Below are 16552 nucleotides of genomic sequence, written 5' to 3' on the forward strand. Positions count from 1 at the left end.
TATTCAGTTTACTATACTGAGAACTATACTTTAGTAAGTGCAAGAACATCTGCAGACCTGTAACCATTGTTTTGAATGCCTTATTGTAATAAAAGATGCCTTCTCTGTTAATTTGGAATGCATTGAGTATGACTGCAAACCAAGCATTATGAAGAAAAGTATGCTCCTCATGGAAAGGACTATATTATAAGAACTAGAACCAGTATTGTCCCTGCTTTTAATCATTCGTGGTGGAAAATACACCCCAGTTTCTGGTACCATAGAAGAACAAATAAACAGGAATTATAACTGAATTCACATTTTAATTGTTAAGTGTCCAGGCTAAGTATGTTTAGAAGCATCATAGAACACAATTAATAACTTAAGGATAAGGAGAATGTTTATTTATTTTGCCTAAAACTGTTATGATTTTCCTTAGACAGCATCGTTTCTACATGGCATCATGAAAATTTAATATCTGACCTGGTTTATAAATTACTATGATATATAAATAATAAAAATTTTAAAAATCCCTTTATGAAGTGATCAGTCACATGGGTCACTATTCTAGACACCTTAGTTTTATGCTTTTGTCTCTGAGACTGAGTTTGGGATGTCTGGGTTGAGGGAGGAGTTGGCTGGATGTTGTGGGTGGAGAAAAGAACCCTGGTCCTTGCAGAGTACCTAGATTCTGGTCTTTGGCAGGCATTAAAGTTTGGTTGGTTCAGTTAGCCATGCCTCCGAAGACACTCCTTTGCTGGTGCCATTCTACCACTGCAGCTGCCACTGCAGTCTGTCTTCTTGCCCTTGCTACCAACTGATCTGCCCTCCTCCGAAGACTCAGACCCATTATGATCTGGGTGAGCCAACCAGTTTCCTGAGAGAGCTGCTTGATTTTGACCCAAATTCTGAAACAGAAAGTGTTGCCTGCATCTCGCCACAGTAGGATGAGTGGCAAGTTTTCTGACTCTTAACAGTGTACTTGTGAGTTAAAGAGAAGTGTCCCTTCTTCAGTGTCTGTCTTCTTCAGAACCAGTCTTTCTCACGGAGCTGGCTTTCCTGCCTCTCATCGAATCTGGAGCAAGTTTCATAGTTTACCACTCACCCCCAAGTAACAAAATTTTCTTCAGTCCAGTCTAGTACACAAAAGGTCTCATTTCAGTTGATTATGCAGAATTTCTTTAAAGTTGAATTTCCTTTCCTCCGGCAGTATGGGCCTAAAGCAGCTACACAAAAAGAAAGATGTATATGATTGGATACCTGCTTCAACTAGCCCTCATTTTTTTCTTTTCTTCCTAATCGCTGAGATGAAGAAGGAAGTAAGAGGAGAGGAAGGAAGGCTTAGCAGGTCTTGGCTGTTACTGATGTCCTCTGGCATTACTTTGCGGTGGCTAAAGAAGCTGCTGCAAACTCTTTGCGGGTGCTTTGATCTTCCTTAGTTTGTCACTGATCACTTAAAACACAACGTTTAAATTCCCAGTTCTCTGCCTTCAGTATGTTCTACTTGGCTTTTGCATTCTTTCCTTTACCTTTTATTCTTTCTACCAGTTCTGGCAGAGGCCCTTCTATTAAACTGCCAGCCATCTTGAGACAAAAACTATATCTTCTTTGTTCACCATTGTCTCTGGCAAATAAAGAGTGTGCTATTAATGGAGTATATCACCCATGGAGAGTAAAATATCTTCAATAATATAATATAGTTTTTCTTTTTATGTTCAAAGAATCAAAACCCACAAGTAGATACATAGTATGTGTATAAAACCAAAATGTCATGGAAGAAGAAGGCAATTAGGAGAAAAGATGATGAAAAATAATTAGCAAACATTACTCTAGTGTAATATAATCAATGTGAGTCAACTGAGTTCATGAGTGAAAGAATAATCCTAAATCATGCTCCCTAATTTTTTTAAATTTTTGTTTTTATTTACTTATTGTAATTAGGAAATTAATTAGTATTAAAGTTTACGGTATACATGAAAAAATTACTGCACTTCACCACTGAAGTGCCTATGATTCTCCACCACTGTGCCTCTAATCTTGTCTTTTTCCCCTCCTCTTCCCTAACTTCTTGGGAATATCCCTCTCAATAGCTCCAGCAATGTTTCATCAGGCCAATGACTCATTCACTAAAGCTATCTCTTATTCCACCTTATACTTAGGTTGATATGCATTCACTCTTCCAGTTAGCACTTAGCAAAAAAGTAAAGCAAATTTTCAAACTGCTCCTCTCAGGGAAGTCCATAATATCATTTTCATGAGTCTTTCTCTCTTAATGTCTTCTTTGCTATCAACAGTATAAAGATCCTTGTATATGTTGGCTTATAGTTATAGTAAAATCTATCATCGTCTGCTTGACTATCTGAAAATGCCTAGTTGCACAAGCAATCTTAATAATCAGATATCAATGAGAGGGGTTTTGTTATTTTGTTTTTTCTATTTCAGAATTGACAAACAAGTGAATGTTTTTGAAAAGGGAAAATAGTTGTATGTGAGTATAAGTTTATACTCAAGGGTTCTTGAAGATATTTATTCATATGATTGTTAGATATTGTTTGGATATCTATTATCTGTGGAAATATATAATTAGTCAAAATAACATAAATTCAAAGAGTAATAATTGTGATTTTTATAATTAAGTTATTGACTAAATGAAATAGTATATGTATACATATGTATCATCAAAACTAAATTTGAACTAATAGAGTATCATTGTAACTAATAAATTATTGAATTTATCTTGCTTTAAAAGCATGGAATATTATTAAATACATATAAACTACATATGGTAATTTGATATGTCATTATGCTTATTGTAAATACATTTATTCAATCTAACAAAACATATATATTCTAAAATTTACATTAGTTCTTCTTTTATAAGTTGATAAATTATATTTTTAAAAATTAGGTGATTTTATTTTTTATATAAATAAATAAATTTACTTATTTTTATTTAATAAAAATAATAAATTTTATTTATTCTTTGCACCATGGGTAAGGAGCAAAAGAAAAATTAAAATATAGATATCTTTTTCTATACCAACCTTCTTCAACCTGTCCTGCATATCATTTCAGAAACTAGAAGTGAGAGCCAAGGTTAAACCAGTTTTTAAAGCCATTCTGCAACCGTACACTAACACTGGTGTGTAGACCGGTTGTTGGAAATCACCACTGTATACTTTTTTGTCTCAGAATTGAATCTTTGAGTTCCTTACACTGATTTTTCCAAACTAACACATATGAATAGTGAAGCTGTTGCTAACAATAAGGAAGGATTACATTTCTTGTCCTTAACTGAGTTTCTCCCTCACTCATTCACATTGCCTTGATTCTTAGGGTTAACAACAGACATCAAGAAATGGAGTAACAGAAAACTACAAACCCATTTCCTTTTTTCATGGGGACTACTGTTATTTTTTAATAATTAATTTTTTAATTTTTCAAGATTTTAGATTTGCAACAAGTATGAGGGGTTGGGTAGTGATTTCCCACCAACTGTTGCTCAACACATCTCCCTTGTCAGCATCATTCTCTAATTTGTTTGTATTTTGGGTTGCCCCACCCGGTGCAACAAAACTTCCATAACTTTCCTTGTGGGAGACAGGAGGAAAAGGTGCTGAGGGAAAGAAGGGAGTGAGGGGAAATGGGAAACCCTAAAAAAATGGTGGAGGGAAACTGATACTCTAGTTAGGGGTGTGGTGGTGCAATGTTATATTCATAAAATCTTTATACTGACAATATTGAAAAACTGTAAAGTACGATGACCAATTGTTAATTAGAATAAAATTTGAATAAATTAGAGAACAAACAAAAAATGTAAAATCCCTAGCATCTCCCATTTTTTATTGATTAAAATAGATGTTTAAAGTCTCCTGTTAAATCAAGTACTTCTTGCTTTCAGCAATTATTTTTCCTTTGTGTAACAAAAAGCCTTAGAAAAGCTTTTCTAGACAAAGAAGAAAAACAGCAACCAAAAGTATGTAAGGACAGCTTAGCTTTAAAATATCCTTTAAGAGTAGCCTTAGAACCAACAGTATAGTCTAATGCACCAGGCACACATCTAGATGGATGAAGGGTCTTTCCCAATTCAGAAGGAGCCTCTCCTGGCTGGAGCAATAGCACATCGGGTAGGGCTTTTGCCTTGCATGTGGCCAACCTGGGTTCAATTCCCAGCATCCCATATGGTCCCCTGAACACTGCCAGAAGTAATTCCTGAGCACAGAGCCAGGAGTAATGCCTGTGTATTGCCGGGTGTGACCCTCCCCACCCAAAAGAAAGGAGCCTCTTACTAGGATCTTATTTTTCATTTAAGGGGCAGCAGTGTGTTGTGACATTTTAGGATCTAGGCTATATCTATTGTTTCTTTTTCATTTTGCCCATTTCAAAAAAAGGTTACATTTTATAGTTCAAACATCAAAAAGTAACTAGGTTTCTACTGATAAATTTATAGAAATTTTGAATTAGTAAAAATGTGTTTTCATACATACAAAAAATCTTTGTATAGATTTTTGTAGGGTCTTAAGTTTTCAGCCACTTTAAAAGTTCTTACAAGCATGATTGTTGCATCATATAAGATAATTTAATAAGAAAATATCAAACTCTTTTAAAATAGTTCTTTGTATAATTTTGAAACCAGCTCTTTCATCATATTTGTCTTTGATCAGGATGTGGGGGTACATACCCGATGGTTCTCAGAGCTTAGAACTTACTCCTGTCTGTGATCAGGAATCTCACCTGGTAATGTTTGGGGGACCATCTTCAGCAGTTAAACCATGATTGGCCAAGTGCAAGGCATGAACCTTTCCCCCATCCTAAATATTCAGTCATCAAAAGTTTCTTTTGCAAATATTTTCTCCCAGCTAGTGAATTGTTATATAATTCTCTTGTTACGATGGGTTTTTTTTTTGAGCCAAAAATTTTCATCTTAATGAAAGTCAGTTACAGTATTTTATATGCATTCTTAGCAATTTAAGGAAGCCAATGATTTCTTTCATAGGTCATATTCTTGTGTCTAGAAAAGCATAATCACTCTCAATGTCATCTAGACTTTTCCCATATTATCTTACAGGAGCATTAGCATTATATTGTCCATTTTACTTTTACGCCTGTGATCCTTCTTAAAATAATTCTGGTAAAATGTCTAAGATTATTGTGCATAGATTATGCTTTTACATGTGGTATCCAGTTGCTTCAGCTACAGGAAAAAGACTTCAAAGTATTAAGAGAGGATAAACCTTGAAAGGCTTTGTCAGGGAATGGCAATAAGCATCTGTATAAATCACTTACTACTAATTGCCAAGCATCATAAAACTAAGCAAAGGTCTTCATAAAAGGTGAAAATGACAAAAATTAGGTTCCATCTTCAAGCATATTTCAATTTAAAAACAGCTAGAATTTTTGGGGGCTGGAGCGATAGTACAGAGGGTAGGGTGTTTGCCTTGCACGCGGCCGACCCGGGTTCGAATCCCAGCATCCCATATGGTCCCCTGAGCACCGCCAGGAGTAATTCCTGAGTGTAGAACCAGGAATAACCCCTGTGCATCGCCGGTTGTGACCCAAAAAGCAAAAAAATAAATAAATAAATAAACAGCTAGATTTTTATTAAAAGAATGAATCATGGGAACCAAGGAGATAGTACAGGAGTGAGAATTTGTGCCCTTTATGCACTTCACCCTGGTTCAATCCCATGGGTTTAGACTGGAGGCTATTGGACAATAGCAGTGTGGCTTTGGAGGCCCTGAGTTTCCCTGAGACTCAGAGCTCAAGTAACAAAGTATCCCTCACACCCTTCAATTCAATCTAATGGCCCAGTTGGCCTGGATCTCCAGGAAGGACCCTCAGGCCTCTGAGCACTGCTTGGGAGGCTCCCTAGTTAATCATAGACATTTTGATATTCAATGTGCAATTTCTAATTAGGAATCTTCACTCTGGGAGTGGTCAGCTATCATTATATCATAAAAGCCACTACCCAAAGGTAGTTATTATAAGCACTTTGACTATAGTTAACTCTGATCATGCTAGATATTTAACTAATTAGTAGACAGTCAAAAATTGGTTGTCATTAGTGAAATTGTAGTCTTTAAATAGCACAAAGAATGTTAGGCAGTAAGCCTTACTACAGAATGTGAATTTAATAAAATATTTCTGATATACTCTATTTATTACCTGCTTAACATCCTTTTAGGAATAGTTCAAATTAAAGATTTAAAATAATAGAATAGACTTGGTCCTACCTTCTGTAAGTGAGCTCAATCAGAGTTGTTGATGAAATGGAAAACTCATGGTAAATTCACCACCACAAGTCAAGACAACGTAAACTTGAGGGTAGACAACATTTGGAGACAATTTTCCATGGGGTTGTTTTGTGTTTCTGCAAATATTTGAGCAAAGTTACTCATTCCCTATATTCTAGACTACTTATTCCAAACTTTAATTCAAATTTAAAATTGAATGAAAAAATAAATGAATTCTCCTCTTGATAAATAGCAGGGCTTTCCTTTTTTAATAACAATAATTGACAATCACCAGAAGACCTAATTGAACCTGAAATCTATGTCTGTGATGACTGTGGGTTAAAAGTACTAGTTAGCGCTGGAGAGATAGTGCAGAATGTAAGGAAGCTGGCTTCAGCAACCTACCAGCCTTTTATCCCCAGCACTGCATATAGGCCCCGAGCACTATCGGGTATGACCCGTACACACAGCGCCACATTGTTTCCTGAACACAGATAGTATGTTCACGCAAATTTTAATATTTAAAATTTTAAGTAACTATTCAATAAGCCAAAAATAGAAAAGTATATGCATTAGAAATTATTTGGCTTAATCGCTTCTCGGCCTTTTGGCTAAGATCAAGTGTAGAAATTATTTGGCTTATTTAACAAAGCTTAATAGTCTTTCTGGTCCCTATCTTCCTCTCATAAGAATGTTTTCTAGCCCACAAACGGCTCTTCTGACTCCTAAACGGCCATGATCCCAGAGACACACAAACCAATTTTGGAACCCAGAGGCTTTTGGCAGAAATGCATCTGGACTGAGCATTAAACTACGGTGCCATGCCACTCCGGGTGGGGAAAGATGTTTGTACCTTCCGTCCTTTCCCTCAAGCTGTGGGGTGACTGCCACCTATTCAGAGCCTATTGGTCAGCCAGGTATGAGACTGCAATGACGGAACTGGGGCCTCATGGGGTGGGGAGGTGGAGCCAGCCCCTCGCCAACTCCAGATTTATTATTAAAATATCAGAAATCCAAAATTGCATGGCCACAAAGCTGCCACATGATATAAGATGCTCTTCACAAACAGCAATATAAAATAAATGATCTAATGATACCTTTTTGGCAGGTCTGATTGTTGGGGAAAATTCCAAATCATAATGGTGAGTTTTTTGTCAAAATATTGAATTTGACCAAAGTAGAGAGAGACTAAAGTGGAAATCATCTGCTACACAGGCAGGAGGAGGGAAGGTATGGGGGTATACCGAGGTTCTTGGTGGTAGAAAATGTGCACTGGTGAAGGGATGGGTGTTTGATTATTGTATGACAGAGACTCAAACTGGAAAGCTTTGTAACTGTTCTCACGGGTGATTCAATAAAAAAAATGTTTTCTAATCCTTGGCTTAATGCAGTCAGAGCATACCTCTTTTTAGTTACAATATAAAGTCCTTAGAATTACTAAAGGACATGTGCATACCACTATTCATCGCTGCACTCGGTACAATAGATAAAATATGGAATCAACCTAGATATCCAACACCAGCTGAATGAATTGTGAAGTTTTGGTGTATATATATAACAATAAAACACTATGTAGCTGCAAGTAACAAAAAAAATGTGCAATTTTCTGCAATTTGGTGGGAACTAGATGATATTGTGTTGATTGAAATAAGCCAGAAGACGAAAGACAAACAGGATGATCTCACTTATCTGTGGTATATAGAATACTGGATAAGAAAATGGATGTAGCAAAGGGGAGATGCTTAGATCACCCTTGACCCTAGTGTTTATAGAAAAAGACAAAGTAGAAAAGAAATCAAGAAGGGAGGAATAGAACAGGAAGTAATAGATGAACGGATACTGGTGATATTAACATATAGCCAGATATCCAAAACACAGACTTAAGAACACCAAAAACATATCTAAGGTGTAACCACTGGAACTTTGTAATGTGCCTCTCAAGTCATAGGTGAGAATGGGGAGGGGTTTGGGATTGTGAAATGTGTATGGAAACACTGGTGGAGGGAAGGTGATGCTGGTGGTGTGATTGGTGTTGAAATATTATGTGCTAAAATTCAACCGTAAATCACAGTTATCAAATGATAAAGAAAAAAGGAAAAGCAAATAAACAAAAGAATTATTATTAAATAGAAAATATTTATGAGCATCGAAGGAACTTTCCTCAATATAGTCAAAGCCATCTACCAAAAGCCCACGGCAAGTATCATTCTCAGTGAGGAAAAACTGAAAGCCTTCCCTCTAAGATTGGGCACAAGGCAAAGTTGCCCGCTTCCGCCACTCCTATTCAGTATAGTGCTGGAAGTCCTGGCTATAGCAGTTAGACAAGAAAAAGATATCAAGGGCATACAGATAGGAAAAAAAGAGATCAAGTTATCACTATTTGCAGATGATATGATACTATACTTGGAAAACCCTAAAGACTCTACAGAAAAGCTCTTAGAAACAATAAATTGATATAGCAAAGTGGCAGGCTACAAAATCAACACCCAAAAGTCCATGGCTTTCTTATATACAAATAATGAAAGAGAAGAAAGAGACATTAAAAAAAATACCGTTCACAATAGTACTTCAGAAGATCAAGTACCTTGGAATCAGCTTAACCAAAGAGGTGAAGTATCTATATAAGGAAAATTACAAAACACTACTTCAAGAAATAAAGGAGGACACTAGGAAATGGAGACATACCTCCTGCTCATGGATAGGGAGAATTAAAATTATCAAAGTGGCAATACTGCCCAAAGCACTATACAAATTTAATGCAGTCTCTATCAGGATACCCATGACATTTTTCAAAGAAATAGACAAAACACTCCTGAAATTTATATGGAACAATAAACCCCCACAAATAGCTAAAGCAATCCTTGGAAAAAAGAAGATGGGTGGCGTCACCCTCCCCAACTTCAAACTCTACTACAAAGCAATAGTAATTAAAACAGAATGGTATTGGGATAAAAATAGACCTGCAGACCAATGGAACAAAGTTGAGTATCCTGTCACAGACCCCCAAATATATGGCCACTTAATCTTTGACAAAGTAGCAAAAAATGCAAAGTGGAACAAGGAAAGCCTCTTCAACAAGTGGTGCTGGGAAAACTAGAGAGCTACCTGCAAAAGAATGAACTCTGACCTCTGTCTAATGCCAGGCACAAAAGTCATATCAAAGTGGATTAAAGACCTCAACATCAGACATAAATCTATAAGGTTCATAGAAGAAAATGTAGGCATAACTCTCCATGACATTGAAGCTAAAAGCATCTTTTAGGATGAAACAGCACTGAACATGTGAGTGGAAGCAAACATAAACAAATGGGACTACATCAAACTAAGAAGCTTCTGCACTTCAAAAGAAACAGTGACCAAAATACAGAAAGAGCCCACAGGATGGGAAAGAATATTATTTACCCAATACCCATCTGATAAGGGATTAATATCCAACCACATAAAAAAAATGGGGAGAAGAAATGAACAGAAGTTTCCTCAAAAAAGAAACACAAATGACCAAAAGGCACATGAAAAAATGCTCCACATCGCTAGTCACCAGGGAGATGCAAATCAAAACAATAATGAGATATCATCTCACACCATAGAGACTGGCACACATTCAAAAGAACAAAAGCAACTAGTGCTGGCATGGATGTGGGGGAAAAAGGACGCTCCTTCACTGTTGGTGGAAACGACAACTGGTCCAGCCTTTCTGGAAAACAATATGAGCATTCCTTCAAAAACTAGAAATTGAGCTTCCATATGACCCCGCAATACCACTTCTGGAAATATATCCTGAGGATGCAAAAGAGCACAGTAGAAATGACGTCTGTACCTATATATTCATTGCAGCACTGTTCACAATAGCCAAAATCTGGAAACAACTCGAGTTCCCTGAAACAGATGACTGGTTAAAGAGACTTTTGTACATCTACACAATGGAATATTATGCAGCTGTTAGGAGAGATGAAGTCATGAAATTTTCTTATATATGGATAAACATGGAGAGTATCATGCTAGGTGAAATGAGTCAGAAAGAAAGGGACAGACATAGAGGGACTGCACTCATTTGTGGAGTGTGGCGTAGCATCACATGAGGCTGACACCCAAGGACGGTAGATAAAAGGGCCAGGGGGATTGACCCATAGCTGGAAGCCTGCTTCATGAGTGGAGGGGAGAAGGTAGATGGAATAGAGAAGGGATCACTAAGAAAATGATGGCTGGAGGAAAGTTGGGATGGGAGATGCATGCTGAAAGTAGATAGTGGACCAAACATAATAAATTCTCAGTGTCTGTGTTGCAAGCTATAATGCCGAAAAGTAGAGAGAGAGTATGGGGAATATTATCTGCCTTAGAGGCAGGGGGAGGGTGGGAAAAAGGGGGTATACCCCGGATATTGGTGGTGGGGAATGTGCACTGGGGGAGGGATGAGTGTTTGATCATTGTGTGATTGTAAACCAAACATGAAAGCTTGTAACAATCTCGCGGTGATTCAATAAAATTAAAAAAAGAAAAAGAAAAGAAAATATTTAGCAGAAGCTCAGGTTTATTCTCCTGTAGTACATATAAATTAAATATGCTGATATAGCTAGTACTTTATCATGTTACCTTGTGGAAAATGGTATTTAAAGAATCAGTGCCAATGCTTCTACTCTGGCAATTGATTTTGTTTTGAGTAATAGCTGTTTTTTTTTTGTCTCTGATCTAAGAGTTCAAATATCTTCAGTCTATGCACAAAACTATTTAGAGTAACACATTTATTGGCAAGAGGAATAAAATACAGATGCCAGAAAAAAAAATCTAGCATCCTGTCTCTAGAATCTTATGACATCTGCTTTGGGGCACCTTTCACAGAAAATGATGCAGGAACACATTTAAGAATGGGAATTCCATGGAGTTTACAAAACAGGTTTTTCAATTGTGCAAACCAATAAAGGTCTGTTTCAAAAATCTCAAAAAACATGTTAATAGATCAGTGTGTGATATATATGTATATACTCCAGATTGTAAGTATTGTAATGATAAGATTGTAATTTTTAATCTTGGAATTAAATTTGTTGAAAGACTATAATTATATACAGGGAAGAAATTGGCTCCCATGAATTACTAATAAGTTGGCACCTTGCAAGTCACCAATAATGAATGTACATTTTTTTAGGATAAGTGTCTCCTATGTAACAAAATAAGAACTCAAAAACAAGATTTAGTTAATTATAGTAAAATCAAGAATTGGAAGCTGAAAATTTGTACTTGCTATAATAGCTATTAGTGCATAATGAAATAAAGAGATAAAAAGCCTCTAAATTACAATTTTAATATTTATACTTTAATTAGCTACCTATAGTCTTTTAACAACCTAGATATTTGGAGGATTAAATTAGCCAAAAGTTATGCTGCAGGAAATTCTGACTGATCATACTTTAGGAACTTCAGGATCACATTCTGCAGATTTTAATTAAAATATAAATGGTTCTCCCCAAACAAACAAACAAAAAGCTGGGTGGGGACACAATGAGAATACAGCTATAGGGTGCTTGCCTTGCCTGCAGCTGACCCTAGTTCAATCACCAGCACAATATATGGTCCCTAAGCCCTGCCAAGAGTAACCCTGAGCACAGAACCAGGAGTAAGCCCTGAACACTGCTGGTGTGGCCCCCTAAACAAAAGCAACTAAAGTTATTTTTGTTTAATAACAAAATAAATAAATGTATAAAATGCAAATGGTTGAGTGAAGCATGATCCATATATTATGAAGCAAAATATAAATGCAAACTTGCATTAATATTTGCAAAAAATAGAAGCATTAATGATGAAAGTTAGAACAGAATGGTATTTTTACATACATATATATATGCATATATGTATATGTATATGTGTATATATATGTATATATATATATAGATAGATAGATAGATGCTTAGCCTGTTTCTATTGGTTTTCCTTTGGCTAGTTGTTTCGGTTTGGGTTTGGTGAACACACCCTAAGTGTTCAGGAATTACTTCTGGCTCAGAACTCAGGGATCTCTCCTGGCAGTGTTTCCACAGACTACAGGCATTGTCAGAGATTGAATCAGGGTCAGCTGTGTGGAAGGCAAGCACCATAACTCCTATGCCACCTCTTCAGCCAGCCACTATTTACATATTTTAAGGAAATTGAATATAGAAAAATTCACAGTAAAGACAAATAAAATTCACATTAAAGATGTTAATTTTTCTTGGGGCTGTAGCGATAGCACAGTATTTGGGTGTTCGCCTTTCATGCGGCCAACCCGTGTACGATTCCTCCACCCCTCTCGGAGAGCCCGGCAAGCTACCGAGAGTATTGTGCCCGCATGGCAGAGCTTGGCAAGTTACCCGTGGTGTATTGGATATGCCAAAAACAGTAACAATAAGTCTGTCAATGAGAGACGTTACTGGTGCCTGCTTGAACAAATTGATGAGCAACGGTATGACAGTAACAGTGACAGTGAATTTTTCTTGACTGGCTATCACCTTTCCTACTGTCTATATTCCATAATTTTCTATCTAGATACATATTTCCAGTTATGAAACACTATTAGTTTTGTTTGCTAACATAAGTTAGCAGCTGAAGTAATGTTGTATGCAACCAGAATATTAACTTATTCTCCATTTACTTGCTAAATTACAAACACAATTTTTAAATTATGAGTGGGTGGAATCTTTCTAGAACCTGGATCATTTCCCCTGGCCTGTGAAGTCCAGTTACCACCACAGTCATTCAGCTGAGGGCATGAACCCCAGAGAGCTCCATCTGGGAAATTTGATCATTACTAGCAATTCTATTTTTCCCTTTCCCTCACTCTCCTTTTTTTCTGTGTTTGGTTTGTTTCCTTTCTCTTTACTATCATGCAAGAGTCATGATTATGTACACAGATGTATTGTTTATCCTACAGATGACATTTGGGATTTTTTACACCATCTACAAACTTGAAAATATTGCCTAACATCATGCAGATTGCATATCTGAATAATTGGCAAAAGTCTTATTTCTAATTAAAAATGTGTTGAAGTACTACCGATACACTCAGTCCTCAGGAAAGAGCCTCCCGAATGGACTCTCTGCTCTCCAAGAGCAGCAAAACAATTTACTTGGAGGAGCTTAGGGAAGGAAGGAAGGAAGGAAGGAAGGAAGGAAGGAAGGAAGGAAGGAAGGAAGGAAGGAAGGAAGGAAGGAAGGAAGGAAGGAAGGAAGGAAGGAAGGAAGGAAGGAGGAAGGAAAGAAGGAAGGAAGGAAGGAAGGAAGGAAGGAAGGAAGGAAGGAAGGAAGGAAGGAAGGAAGGAAGGAAGGAAGGAAGGAAGGAAGGAAGGAGGAAGGAAGGAAGGAAGGAAGGAAGGAAAGAAGGAAGGAAGGAAGGAAGGAAGGAAGGAAGGAAGGAAGGAAGGAAGGAAGGAAGGAAGGAAGGAAGGAAGGCCTTTCCACTGGAAATTTCCTGTGACCCAAATAGGTAAGAGATATCTAAATGGAATCTTTGTGGATAAATTTATTCCACTACCTCCCAATGTCTAACCTAGAGCAAATAAACTCAAAGTGTCACCACTTTGTCAGTGCTCTGTAATTCATGCTGTCTTTTCATGTGTTTCCCATAAATGTTCCAGCAGAGCAGATTTCCTGCTGGCCACTCGAGTAACAAAGACAAGCATTAGGTGTTTCTCCAAACATTCTTAATATTAGTTCTGGATGCCTTTTCCAGAGGAATTTGTATTGTGAAGAGGAGAAATTTTTTTAAGTATAGAATCTTGTAAACTATTCCCAGGCACACCAGACCCTGAACTCTAGGGAGATGTGGTCTGGAAGATTGAGAAAGCATGATATTACTTCCTCTACATTTCTTTACTTTTTTTCCAGATGGAACTACTTAAATGAAGTCATAGCCTGATGTACATGAACACAGGCCAGGAGAATGAAAAATAAATAGCACTGTTCCCACGTGTGTATGTCTTGGTATATAGTATCTCCCTTGCACTATAGACAATAGACAATACATACATATATATGACCATTTTTCTTTAAACACTCATTAACAGTATCTTAAACTTATATGATTACTTATATAAATTATATAATGACTTTCAAAATACCCATGTACACACACGTATATGCACTTCTCAGATACTGTATAAACTAGGATATATTTATTTTATAAGTGAGAGATAAAATATTATTTGCTAAAAACAAGTTGTGGATAATGTCAGAATTAGAATATATAGTTCCAAATTCCACCCCCAGATTGACAGATTGCTTCCTATATATTAACAGTCTTTAGAAGGACTTCTTGAGTGCACATTAACAAAACATATGTCAATGATAAATACTAGTATCTTCCAAAAAAAGCAGAGTGGCCTTGTGTTAATAGGAGGCATTTACTTCTTAGGAGAAGAAAGACTGAGAATTCTACTCAGGGACAAGCAATGCCTAACAAACAACATGAAGTTTTTGACACACTCAATTTTGCCACTGTTATATGCTTTGCTAAAGTATATGGAAAAGAAGATAAAAAGAAATCAAAATGAGGAAAGCTTTGACTTGCAGCTCAGTTACTTGGAATTCCATTTCTATTATTGAACAAGTTGTCAAATAATAAAGTAAAAATTTTCCTCACAAAGAAACTTGATAACTTTGTGAAAAATATATTTTACTCATTTTTATATAGCAAGAAATTCTGCAATATATATGCATACATATAGTTTCATTTAAAAGAAAGGCGAACTCTGTTATGATTATGATAGCAATATTGTGAAATATTGCTTTTTTCACATTAATTAAGAATTAAATGGCATTTGTAAAGTGTTGTACTAGGTTGCATAATTGCTACTAAAAGACATCAAATTCTCATTCTTGAAACATGTAAATATTATTTTATTTTGTAAAGGGGTCTTTGCAAATGAAGTTAAGGATCATAAGATGAGAGGATTATGCTGGATAGTACAGATGGACAACAGATGTTGTTATGAAAGAAAATCAATGAGAGATTAGACACACAGAGAAAAGTTCATATAAAATTGAGGCAGAGATTACAGTGATATAATCACTATCAAGAACTGACAGCATATAGTCAGTGATGAAGAGAGGCGTGAAATTCATTTTCAGCATTTTCAGATGGAATTAAACATGACAACATAGTGATATTAAGTTTCTGATCCCTAAAACTTTGGGAGAAAAAACTTGCTGTTCTAAGTCAACAGGTTTGTGGTAATTTGGTATGGCAGCCCAGGGAAACTGATATAGATATCTATATCACATACCATAAATTCTTATGATTTTTATTACTCTTGTAAATTAAATGTGTAAAGTTTATCACTAGAAGACAGTGTGGTACTTACTAGCTTGTATTACAAAACAAACAAATCATAATGTGAAAAGTAAAAACTGAGATCAGGAAAATTACAAGTTTCAGGCAAAAAATACAAAGATCTAGGGAAACATAATCATAAATTAAGATATTTTATGTCTAATAATAAAAATAGAAATGAATTATTATGTAATTTTGTTCTATCTTCCCAAGGCTGCCTTTTAAATATATTTTACTGATCCACCATTTAGAAAGGAGTTTTAATTTGTTGTAGTTGTTTTTTTTTCACAGTTGGATGACATGTTTTTTTTCAAATTTTATTCTAAAAGTAAAGGATCTGTGTGATGCTGATGAAGGTGCACTTACTTTGTATATCCAAACCATTCAGGTTGAAAGTAGACTATAGACCAAACATGATGGCCACTCAATACCTCTATTGCAAACTGGGACACCCAAAAGGAGAGAGAACAAAAGGAAATGCCCTGCCAAAGAGGCAGGGTGGGCTGGTGAGGGATGGGGTGGGGATGGTGGGAGGGATACTGGGAACATTGGTGGAGGAGAATGAGCACTGGTGGAGGGATGGTAAAGAATCACTGTATGACTGAAATGCAAACACAAAAGTTCATAAGGTTGTAACTGTACCTCACGATGATTCACTAATATCCTGCGAGGGAAGGGAGATGCGTGCTGAAAGCAGAATAGAGACTGAACACGATGGCCACTCAATACCCCTATTGCAAACCACAACACCCAAATGGAGAGAGAGAACAAAATGGAATACCCTGCCACAGAGGTGGGGTGGGGTGGGGGTGGGGGGACGGTATTGGAGGGTGGGAAGGATACTGGGTTCATTGGTGGGATGGGTTCTCGAACATTGTATGAGGGAAACACAAGCACAAAAATGGGTAAATTTGTAACTGTACCCTCACGGTGACTCACTAATTAAAAAAATAAATTAATTAAAAAAATTTGTTTTAAAAAGTTAAAATAAACTAAAATAAAAAAATCTGCATTCATATAATGCAGTCTATAAACAATGAGTAAAACA

The 16552-nt window shown here is 36.4% G+C and overlaps 1 pseudogene; it reads left to right on the forward strand.

The window, feature by feature from the left end:
* The first annotated feature begins 6803 nt into the window (after positions 1 to 6803).
* Positions 6804 to 6893, forward strand: LOC129404469 (U2 spliceosomal RNA; annotated as a pseudogene).
* The last annotated feature ends 9659 nt before the right edge of the window (positions 6894 to 16552 follow it).

The sequence above is a fragment of the Sorex araneus genome, chromosome 4, assembly GCF_027595985.1.
Source record: "Sorex araneus isolate mSorAra2 chromosome 4, mSorAra2.pri, whole genome shotgun sequence".
Taxonomy (NCBI): Eukaryota; Metazoa; Chordata; class Mammalia; order Eulipotyphla; family Soricidae; genus Sorex; species Sorex araneus.